The following is an 11,948-nucleotide window of genomic DNA, read 5'->3' as shown; positions in this document are numbered from 1 at the left end:
AGGTTACGTAAATTGTTAAGAATTTTTAACTTCAAGATGTGTGGCATCAATCAAGAAGACGAACACCAACAAGGTAAGTTGAGGTTTCTAGTTGAATATTTAATAATTGTATGTGGCAAGGCAATTCAAATTATGTTGTTTGTAGTATAAAAATAGTTGGAAATGGTCACTTTTGGACTCGTAGGTGAAAAAGTACCATTATCCGAAAAATGTGATAATCCGGCTGAGGGTCCTTCCCATATAGTCCGGATGAACGAGTGGAGACAGTATTTCTAGTGCTACTGAGCTTATTTTTTCCAGGCACTGGTTCAGGTTTGCATTTTCTAGCTGTTCTTCCCAGTTTATTTCTGTGAAGTCCTGGTTTATTTGCTCCCAGTTTATCTGTTTATTATTGAAGTTGAATTTGCTGAAATCTCCTCCACCGGGAATCTGGACTAGTTTTGAAGGTCTACTCCCCATGGTTGTCATAACTTCAATTAAGTTGTGATCTGAGTAACAGGTATTTGTAATCATTATGTTCTTGATCAATTCATCATTATTAGTGAAAATGAGGTCCAGCGTGTTCTCCTTCCTAGTTGGTTCTACTATTTGCTGGTTTAAGGCAAACCTGTCACACAACCGTAGCAGGTCATTTGCATGTGCCTGTTCATTTAGGCTACTTCCTGGTATTCTTTCTGATATTACTGTATTAGCCAGGTGCTTCCATTTCAGGTGCCGTAGGTTGAAGTCCCCAAGCAGGATGATGTTCGGAGCTGGATTTGTGAGGTTTTCCAAGCAGTGTTCTATTTTCATTAGTTGGTCTTTAAACTGCTGAGGGTTTGCCTCCGGTGACTTATATACAAGGACAATAACTACATTTAAAATCTCTATTTTGATTATCAGCACTTCCACCATATCATTTGAGGTGTTTAGCAGCTCAGTACAGATGAGTGTGTCTTTGATGTAGAGGCTGACCCCACCCTGAAGCCGGTGTTTCCTATCACATCTGAAAAGATTGTACTCTGAGATCCATATTTCACCATCATGGTAGTCCTTTGTGTGGGTTTCTGTTAGGGCTGCAAACACTGCATTTGCCTCATGAAGGAGACCATCAATAAAGTGAACTTTGTTGGATTTGCGTGTTTTTATACCCTGGATGTTGGCAAATATAAATGATGTTATCGTGTTAGTGGAAGTGCTGGATGCCTTACTTGGTGTTAATATCCGAGGCTCTGGTAAGGAGGCCAATGTGTTTGCGTCCAGGGTGTGTTGTTTTGGAAGTGATTCGTCCAGTTTTGGTAGTAGGACGGGTGTTGTGTGGTGTAGCACCTGTGTGCTTGTTGATAGTTCGTATTCCAGTCTTGTGGGTATCTCCCTTCCCCTCTGTAATCCTGTAGTGGTTCCATCTGACTGTTCCTCTCTCTTATATTTATTACTCTGTTTCTGCCTTCCTCTAAAAAAATTCCAGTAGTGTCACATTGATCTTCCCGTCTATAACGCTGTGTACCTCTCACGTGGAATTCCGGACACTGAAGATTGTAGCATTTTTTGTCCCTAATTGAAAATTGACATAATTTAGGGTGGAAGTATCTACACCCTGTACCAAAACGGCATGTACCCCTCGCCAACATGTTCCTGCATTTTCGAGGATGCAGAAAATGGCATTTTGCTCCTAATTTTCCATATTTGCATATTCCTTTAGCGTAGAATTTGCAAATGTGTTCCGGTTTTGCCTTTTTCAAGGTATTTATATCTGTGTCTGCATATACAGACACAGGTACAGGTACAGATGTATACCACATCTGTATTCTGTTTATTAACTAATTAACACCTCCACAAATCAAAGTGCTCTGACAACAACCAGAGCTGCTTCACTTGCTAACTGTCTATAACAAGCTAAGCTGCCTGCCATTGATTTACCAACTTTTCAAGGTAGGGATGGCTTCATAGAAACAAAAAATCTATGGGGGCTCTAGAAATTATGGCCAATGTCCCAGTGTATAAACTAGTCACTGGCAGTATAAATTTCACCAAATATTTTTCTCATAACATATAGATAAAACCATCAGAATATCCCGCAAAAATAAACTTTGTTATTCCTCATATAATGAACTATTGTATTCCTTACCTCACTACTAATAGGCAAGGTAAGGAATAATTCTACTTGTTTTATTTTAAAGTGTATATATATTTCTTTTTCAGGCAGTGGCATCGAGGAAACAGCTGGTGACTGTTGATTCATCATTGCTCATGAAGTGATGTAACAAGTCAATCGGGAATGGAAGAAGACAAATTTTTCTTGGCAGAAATTATGTACAGTGTCTGAAAGAAATGATACTCGTGTTGGATACCGAATCTTAATTAAGTGAATGATACTTATAAATAAAGCTAGTTTAGTTCATTTATTATGCACCCCATACCCATCTTGTGGGCGGTAGTGGAAAGGGTTACAGAGGCACATAATGGGCTCAGGGACTGAACCCCACAATTCATTTAGCTAAGCAAGTTACAATCATGATGAGCTAGTTACAAAATTCAATATAAGTCATCACATCAACAATGGGTTCGAGATCGACCTAAAGTACAGGTTCTAAATTAAGCAACTGACATATGTGGAGAGCTAGTGTCAAAATTTATATGTTTGTCCTGCACACCGCCCCCCATCCAGTGGGCAGCGGTGGATAGGTTACAATCACTTAGTTACTACCTACAGTTAAATGAAGCTTGTATGAGGATCCACATCTTGCTACTAGTAAAGGAAATACCGGGTACATGTAATGAAATTATAAGGTGCATTGTCTAAAATCAGAGGCAACTGTTTCACTTCACGTACATGTAAACAGACGTATTTTTTTACCCTATAATAATAGTTTCGTGGCTTGGTGACTTGTTTTGATAATTAATTTCTTTACTCTCTAATGTTCAATATTGAAAATTCTGGATGTGTTACTTAAATGACTACAATGTGTAATGTTATATATAGTAGTTACAGTGTAAGTAGTGGTTAGGTTACAGTATAACTAACTCAGCTTTCAGACAACACTCAGCTCCCTTGTTTAAATCCCTAAACTTGCTAAATATTAACTCCCTCCACACATTCTCTTGTGTCAACTACATTTACAAAACCCTGTTCTTAAATGCAAACCATGCTCTGAAACTCTCCCTGGACAGATGTAATAGGACCCATTATCACCACACCAGAAATAAATATCTCTTTGATATCCCCAGGGTCAAACTTAATCTGTGTAAACACTCTATGCAAATTAAGGGACCTAGTCTATGGAACTCACTCCCTAGTGAATTGAAAAACTGTAAAACTTTTGCCTTATTTAAAAGCAAAACCAAAAAGTACCTAACTTCATCTTCTTAGTTTCCTACACTGAGCTTTAAATTTGCTCTGTACCTAGTGTTACCCAATCTCCTAATTTTTATGTAATTTCAAACAACCTTATCATTGTGTTCATTGCTGTCTTCTTTTATGTGCTAGCCATATGCTGTATTGTGACTACCAATTTTTGTCAACTACCATTCAAGCTGTCATTGCAACCAATCTTATATTGTTTCTGCTGTATTATGCCTACCAATTTTTTTGTCAACTACCATTCAAGCTGTCATTGCAATCAATCTTAGCTACCTATGTGCTTTAATACTGTACCTACAATTTTCTCTCATCTTTTTTTTCATTTCATGTAATCTGTTATCATTTTTTGTCTATAATTTTGCAAGTATTTACCTCCTTAAAATTTTCTTAGATTAAGGACCTGCCCGAAACGCTGCGCGTGCTAGTGGCTTTACAAGACTGTAATTACCATATTTGTATCCTCACATTCCTTATGTACATTCTTGTATATGCATAAATAAATAAATAAATAAATAAAAGTATCAGCAATTATAATTCAATTCTGGGGCCCCTCTGTAATCTTTCTGTGAGGGCTCCTATGGTGGCTCCTTAGTGCTGCTACTTTAATTTTTAAAAATTCGCTACTTTCGGTACTTTTTAGCCCAAAATTTCGCTACTTTCGCTACTTTTTAGCCCAAAATTTCGCTACTTTGTAGCCCAAAATTGGGCTACAAAGAAAACCATGCGATTTTCGCAGCTGGCGGGCAAAAATCGCGATTTTCGCCGCTACCGGCCAAAAATAGCGTGATTTTCGCCGCTACCGGCCAAAAAATATGCGATTTTCGCAGCTGGTGGGCAAAAATTGCTATTTTCGCCGCTACCGGCCAAAAATAGCGCGATTTTCGCCAATAGCAGCCAAAAACTGTGCGATTTTCGCCGCTAGCGGCCAAAAATCGGGAGATTTTCGCCGCTACCGGCCAAAAATAGCGCGATTTTCGCCGCTAGCGGCCGAAAACCGTGCGATTTTCGCCACTAGTGGCCAAAAATCGGGCGATTTTTGCCGCTAACGGCCCCCTCCCCGCTCAGCTCGTTGTCGCCGTGTGGGGGCTTCGTGGGCGGCTGCTGGAGTGTGATGCTCCTTAGGACAGTCCTCTGTCCTTTTCTAGCCTTGTGCTCCTGCTGCCGTCCTCTCCAATTCTGCTGGGCACCTTTTCCTTTTCCTTCTGTTTCGTTTTTCTCCCCCCTCTTCTCCTATCTGCTTGCCGTTTCCTGCCGACCTTTTGCTCGTTCTGGTTCTTCCATGGACTTCTTCTATTTTGACGCCCGGGTGCTTGAGGAGGCATACTCATGCACCCGTAGAACTGCAGTACCCGACGTCGAGAGCGAGGGGAACCTTTTATTGTCAATCCCCACTTCGTCACTGAACCCGATCTCGACGGACTGTCGGTTTCTTAAGGTGGCGTTTGTGGGGCGTATACTCACGACGCACCCCTAGGAGGCCCCGACAAGATCGGCGATAGCTTCTTGTTGGGTGTCCTGCCTCTAATTGTGGCTCCATGGTGGGTGTGGGGGCACATTCGTGAGTGAATTCTTAATTTCGTCAAGATGATAACCCCTGTTTCGGCTGCTTCTGGCTTACCTTTTCAGGCTCGTGGGGTGGGCGACCAAGCCCCCGAGTCGGTCCGTATTGGAAGACCGGGCTCTGTAGCCTCCGCTGCATTGGGCCCCGACCTTGCTCCTCCTTTGGCCTCTCTGACTCCTTCCCCTGGCTCCCCTCCCTCCTCTGTGGTTGGGTCGAGCCCCAAGCCCCCAGTGGTGACTACCTCGTCCCCTGGCGCGGCTCCTTCTCTAGTTGTAACTACTGCGCCTTTTAACCCCTCTCTGGGGGTTAAAAGGCTTGGGTCTTGGGGCTTGGTCGCCCACCCCACGAGTCGGTCCGTATTGGAAGACCGGGCTCTGTAGCCTCCGCTGCATTGGGCCCCGACCTTGCTCCTCCTTTGGCCTCTCTGACTCCTTCCCCTGGCTCCCCTCCCTCCTCTGTGGTTGGGTCGAGCCCCAAGCCCCCAGTGGTGACTACCTCGTCCCCTGGCGCGGCTCCTTCTCTAGTTGTAACTACTGCGCCTTTTAACCCCTCTCTGGGGGTTCTCACCGCCGTCCTCGTCACGGCCGCCCTCGCTCGATTCCTTCCAGTTCTGCTACCTATCAAGCCTTGTTTGGTCCCCCTTCGTGGGCCAAATATTTTGATCTCCTCCCTCTTGATTCTGCGCCTCCTGACGATTTCTCCCTTCATCGACATCTCATTGATTCCGTGGATGCCTCCATTACTTTCAACCCCACTCGTCTCGGTACACGTGTCGTTGCTGCTCCTTCTCAGGATGCTGCTTCCCGCTTGGCTGCCTTATCCTGCCTTGGCGAGACCCCCGTTCGGGTCTCGAAGAACGCTCAATTGAATGCCAGTGTTGGCACTATTTTGCTCCCGCCCCATGTTGCAACCGGTGTTCGGGACCTGCGCGACTGCCACGACGATATTCGCCATATCCTCGCTGCCCAGGGCCATTCTATTCTCCAGGTGGACACGTTTACTCGTCCCCCTCGTGGTAGTCGCCGTCAACCCCTCCGGGTTGTGAAGATTACCTTTGATGGTAGGACCCTTCCACCCTCTGTCATTCTTGCTGGTGCCAGGTGCTCTGTCCAGGAGTACATTCCTTCTCCTCGGCTCTGCAACAAGTGCTAGAGGTTTGGGCATGGTGCCCTCCGCTGCTCCGGGACTGTCTCTCTCTGTCCTTTGTGTGGTGGCGAGGGTCACTCTAAGTCGGAGTGCACTTCTCCCCAGGCTCGTTGCCTCAACTGCGGTGAGGCCCATCCTACCTTCTCCCGTGCGTGTGTCCATTACAAGCTTGAGGCAGCCGTCCTCAACCTGAAGCACCGGGAGCGTTTATCTTTTCCTGAGGCGAGGCGCCAGGTTCGCCGGCTCCCGCCTTATGCTAATATCTCTTATGCTCGCGTGTTGCGCTCTTCCTCTCCTCGTCCTTCCCGCCTTCCTCAGACTCACAACCGTTTCCGGGCCTTGGACCCTGATGCGCCCACTGCCCCCTCCTCTGTTCCTTTGGGTTCTCTCCCGAAGGATCCTCCTCCTGGTCCTCTGTCTGGGGTTCCCCTTCCTTCTACCCGGTCTGTCGTGTCTTCTGTGTCTTCTTCCTCGTCCCCCTCCGATCCTCCTTCCCATCCTCTTCCTCCATCTATTGGCTCTCCCCACCGCCTGTCAGTGCGGGCGGATGTCCATCGCTCTCCTAACGGCCGTCGTGTGTGCTCTCGTTCGGCTTCTCCTGTTAAGACACTGGAATCCGTTGCCCGGTACGTAGTTGCTGGGACACCGGTCTCTTTAAGTCAGAAGCGTAAGCCTGGCTCCTCTCCTTCCTCTTCCCCGGCGGGTAAGAAGGCTTCGCTTTCTTCCTCAGCTCCTCCTTCTGGCTCTGTTGCTCCTTCCCCTCCCGTTTCAGTGCTTGCGCCCCCTGTTCCTGCTATGGAGGTTTCTTTGGCCCCTGCTTCCTTTTCGGTTGCTGCTCTTGCTGGGGTGCGCTCCCCTCTTTCTACTCCCCCTCCTCCTGCTGCTGTCCTTGACGGCTCCTCTCCGTTGTCTCCTCCTCTTCCTCCTCCTCCTCCAGACCCTGCCCGCCCACCTCTGCTCTGTTCTCCCGTTTCCTTCCCTCCGTCTTTGCTCAGTTTACCCATGCCCCCTAACCCTGACTTTGCTGACCCTGATCCCGACCCTGATATTCTTTAACGTGCTCTGTTGGTCTTTCGCCTTTGTTTCTTCCTTGTTCTCTGTTTTTGTCCTTTCTCTTCTCGTCGTTGTCCATTCTTCAATGGAACGTTCGAGGTTATTACGCCAATTTCCTCGAACTCCAACTTCTGATTTCGCGGTTTTCGCCCCTTTGTGTCTGTCTCCAGGAGCCAATGCTTGGTGCTCGTCCTGGTCGTTTTCGTGGCTATTCCTTTCTCTTCCCCCCCCCAGCCATTGCTGGGGCTTCTAATTCTTCTGCTCTTTTGATTCGGGCTGATGTTCCCTTTGTTCCTTTACTTTTTCCTTCGCCTCTCCATTGTTCTGCTGCTCGTATCTTTGTGGGGAAATGGTACACAGTTTGTTCCATTTATCTCCCCCCGAGTGTCCCGCTCTCTCTTCCTGATTTGAAACACCTCCTGGACTCCTTGCCGGAGCCTGTGCTCCTGCTGGGTGACTTCAATTGTCGTCATTCTCTTTGGGGTGACGTTCTGACGAATACCCGGGGTCGCCTCCTTGAGCCGTTTCTCCTCTCTTCTTCCCTGTCTCTTCTGAATTCTGGTGAGCCCACTCATTTGGACTCTCGGACTCGCACCCTTTCTTGTCTTGATCTTTCTCTCTGCTCTTCTTCTCTTTACTTAGATTTCACGTGGCAGGTTCTTGATGACCTCCATGGAAGTGATCATTTCCCCATCCTTGTTTCCTTTTTCTCTTTTCGCCCTTCCCTCTCTTTCCCTAGGTGGCAGTTTGCTAAGGCAGACTGGACCCTATTTACCCTCAGTGCTGCTCTCCCTGACCTCTCCCTTCTGCCTCTCTCTCGCGCTCTCCTCCTTTTTCATGACACTGTCTTCAACGCTGCCCTCCGCTCTATTCCTCGCTCTTCCTCTCGGGGTCCACGGAAGTGCGTTCCCTGGTGGAATGCGGACTGTGCTCGGGCTGTCCGCTGTAAGCATGCAGCCTGGAAGAGGCACCGCCGTAGGCAGACGACCGATTCTTTTCTTTTCTTTCGGAAAGCGAGTGCGGTGGCCCGTAGGGCCATCCGTACGGCTAAACGTGAATGTTGGGCATCTTATGTCTCAACAATTACGTCCGAGACCCCTCTGGCCCAGATCTGGAAGCGTATTCGCAAGATAGCGGGTAAGTTCGTTCCCGATGTTTCACCGGTCCTTCACCTCCATGATACTCTTGTGGCGGACCCGTTGCAGGTCGCTTCCGAACTGGGTTCCCATTTTTCTTCTGTTAGCTCTGGTCTTCATCTTCCCCAATCTTTCCTTCTTCGTAAACCTGTCCTTGAGTCTCGTCCTTTAGATTTCTGCACTCATCTTCAGCTTCCCTATAATGATCCCTTCTCTCTCTCTGAACTTCGTTCTGCCCTGGCCCTCTGCGGTTCTACGGCGGCGGGCTCCGATGGTATTCATTATGAGATGCTTCGCCATCTCCCTCCGAGCACGTCTCAGTATTTACTGAGTCTGTATAATCGGATCTGGGAGTCGTCGTCAGTCCCTGAGGACTGGCTCGATGCCGTTGTCCTCCCTGTTCGCAAACCGGGGTCTCTGGGTACTTCCCCTAAGGACTTTCGCCCTATTGCTCTCACAAGTTGTGTCTGCAAACTCTTTGAACGTATGGTTAACGTTCGTCTGATGTGGTTCCTGGAACACCATCACCTCCTCTCCCCTTCTCAATTTGGTTTCCGCAAGTGCCGCAGCACGACAGATGTCCTGGTGAACTTGGAGGTCTATATTCGTACTGCTTTTGCTGCGAAGACCTCCGTTGTTGCCGTCCTTTTTGACCTAGAAAAGGCTTACGACACCACTTGGCGTTATCATATCCTATCTCAACTTCATTCTTTTGGCCTTCGTGGTCATCTCTCTCTCTTTCTCCGCAGCTTCCTCTCTCGTCGTTCCTTTCGGGTGCGCCTTGGTACCGCTCTCTCTCCCTCTTTTCAGCAATACGAAGGTGTGCCCCAGGGTAGTGTTCTGAGCACTACTCTTTTTCTTGTTGCCCTCAATGGTCTTCTTTCCTCTCTTCCTTCTGGTGTCTTCTCCGCTCTCTATGTCGATGATCTTACCCTTTGTTGTCAGGGTGATGATTCGCCTCTCCTTCAACGCCGGCTTCAACTTGCAATTGATGCCGTGTCGTCTTGGGCCACAGGTCATGGCTTCAAGTTCTCTACTTCTAAGACTTGTGCCATGACTTTTACGCGGAAACGGGTTGTTCTTCGTCCCTCTTTGTCACTTTATGGTCATCCCCTTGAATACAAAGATTCCGCGAAGCTTTTGGGGTTATTCCTTGACACTCGTTTGTCTTGGTCTCCCCATATCTCTTACCTCCGTGTTGAGTGCTCTAAGGCCCTTACCCTCCTTCGGGTCTTGTCCCATACTTCTTGGGGGGCAGATAGGCGCACTCTCCTTGCTTTACATTCCTCTCTCGTCCTGTCTAAGCTCGATTATGGTTGCCCTGCTTACTCGTCTGCTTCTCCTTCTACTCTTCGCCGTCTTGATGCTTTGCACCATACTGGGTTGCGCCTCAGTTCTGGTGCCTTTCGTTCGACTCCCATCCTTAGCTTGTATGTTGACACTGGCTTCCTGTCTCTCCAGGACCGCCGTGATCGCTACTGTCTTCGCTATCTTGCGCGGTCCTTGCAACATCCTTCCTCTCGCCTCTGTCGTGCTTTAACTTTTACCCCTCCTGCGGTTCCTGTTCCTCTTCACCACCTCCCTCTTTCTGTCCGGTTATCTCGCCTACAGGATTCTCTCTCCGTTCATATTTCTGATGTTTCTCCTCGTGTTGTTCCTTCTTTGCCCCCGTGGAGGGTCCCTCTTCCGCGGTTTTGTACTTCCTTGACCCGTATCACTAAAGCTTTTACCCCTCCTACGGTTCTAAAACGCCTTTTCCTCGAGCACTTTTCTTCTCACTCCCGCTCCGTTTCTGTCTTCACCGATGGGTCTAAGTCAGCGGACGGTGTTGGCTACTCTGTTGTTTTTCCTGATCGCACTTATATGTGTCGCTTGCCTCCGGAGACTAGCATCTTTACAGCAGAACTTTATGCTATTCTCTATGCTCTTCGTCTCCTGCTTTCTCGTTGTCAGTCTTCCTTTGTGGTTGTTGTTGACTCTCGTAGTGCCCTCATGGCTCTCGGGTCCTTTAATCCGGTTCATCCAGTAGTTGTCGAGATCCAGCATTGGCTGTTTCTCGTTCACAGTAAATTTAAGTCGGTTGAGTTTTGTTGGGTTCCCAGCCATATTGGTGTGTCTTTAAATGAGCGTGCGGATGCTGCCGCTAAGGAAGCTGTCCGCTCTTGTCCCATCTCTCGTAAAGGCATTCCGTATTCCGACTTTTACCCAGTTATCCATTCCTCAGTTCTTACCCGTTGGCAGGCTTCTTGGTTGTCTGTTACTGGTAACAAGCTACGTACTCTTAAATGTTGTGTTTCCTCGTGGCCGTCCTCCTTCCACCGTAACCGGCGGTGGGAAACAGCTCTGGCGAGGTTGCGTATTGGCCATACTCGCTTAACCCATGGTCACTTGATGGAGCGCCGCCCTGCTCCTTATTGTCCTAGTTGCATTGTCCCTCTTACGGTCGTGCATGTCCTTCTTGAATGTCCTGACTTCCAGGACGAGCGTGTGTCTTGCTTTCCGACCACCCCTCGCGGTCACCTGTCCCTCGATAGAATTCTTGGTGACTCGGATACTTTTGATATCGTTCGCCTTATGCGTTTTTGTTCTCGTATTGGCATCCTTGGTGATATTTAGCGCCCTCTGATTATTTTGCGTATTTGATGGTGCTACATAGCCTTCCCGGTTTGGTGCCTTCTTTTGATAATTACTTACTTACTTGCGCAAAAACCATGCGATTTTCGCAGCTGGCGGGCAAAAATCACGATTTTCGCCGCTACCGGCCAAAAATAGTGTGATTTTCGCTGCTACCGGCCAAAAATAGCGTGATTTTCGCCGCTACCGGCCAAAAACCATGCGATTTTTGCAGCTGGCGGGCAAAAATCGCGATTTTCGCCGCTACCGGCCAAAAATAGCGCGATTTTCACCGCTAGCGGCCAAAAACCTTGCGATTTTTGCAGCTGGCGGGCAAAAATAGCACTATTTTCGCCGCTACCGGCCAAAAACCGCGCGATTTTCGCCAACAGCGGCCAAAAACCGTGCGATTTTCGCCGCTAGCGACCAAAAATTGCGCGATTTTCGCCGCTAGTGGCCAAAAACCATGCGATTTTCGCAGCTGGCGGGCAAAAATAGCGCTATTTTCGCCGCTACCGGCCAAAAACCGCGCGATTTTCGCCGCTAGCGGCCAAAAACTATGCGATTTTCGCAGCTGGCGGGCAAAAATCGCAATTTTCGCCGCTACCGGCCAAAAATAGCGCGATTTTCGCCGCTACCGGCCAAAAACCATGCGATTTTCGCAGCTGGCGGGCAAAAATCGCGATTTTCGCCGCTACCGGCCAAACACAGCGCGATTTTCGCCAATAGCGGCCAAAAACCGTGCGATTTTCGCCGCTACCGGCCAAAAATTGCGCGATTTTCGCCGCTAGCGGCCAAAAACCATGCGATTTTTGCAGCTGGCGGGCAAAAATAGCGCTATTTTCGCCGTTACCGGCCAAAAACCGCGCGATTTTCGCCGCTAGCGGCCAAAAACTATGCGGTTTTCGCAGCTGGCGGGCAAAAATCGCGATTTTCGCCGATACCGGCCAAAAATAGCGCGATTTTCGCCAATAGCGGCCAAAAACCGTGCGATTTTCGCCGCTAGCGGCCAAAAATCGGGCGATTTTTGCCGCTACCGGCCGAAAACCGCGCTATTTTGTGCAAAAACTATGCGATTTTCACAGCTGGCGGGCAAAAA

This window comes from Procambarus clarkii, chromosome 25 (assembly GCF_040958095.1).
Source record: "Procambarus clarkii isolate CNS0578487 chromosome 25, FALCON_Pclarkii_2.0, whole genome shotgun sequence".
In the NCBI taxonomy this organism is placed as follows: domain Eukaryota; kingdom Metazoa; phylum Arthropoda; class Malacostraca; order Decapoda; family Cambaridae; genus Procambarus; species Procambarus clarkii.
The sequence above is the reverse complement of the archived record's forward strand: the minus strand, read 5'-3'. Positions refer to the sequence as shown.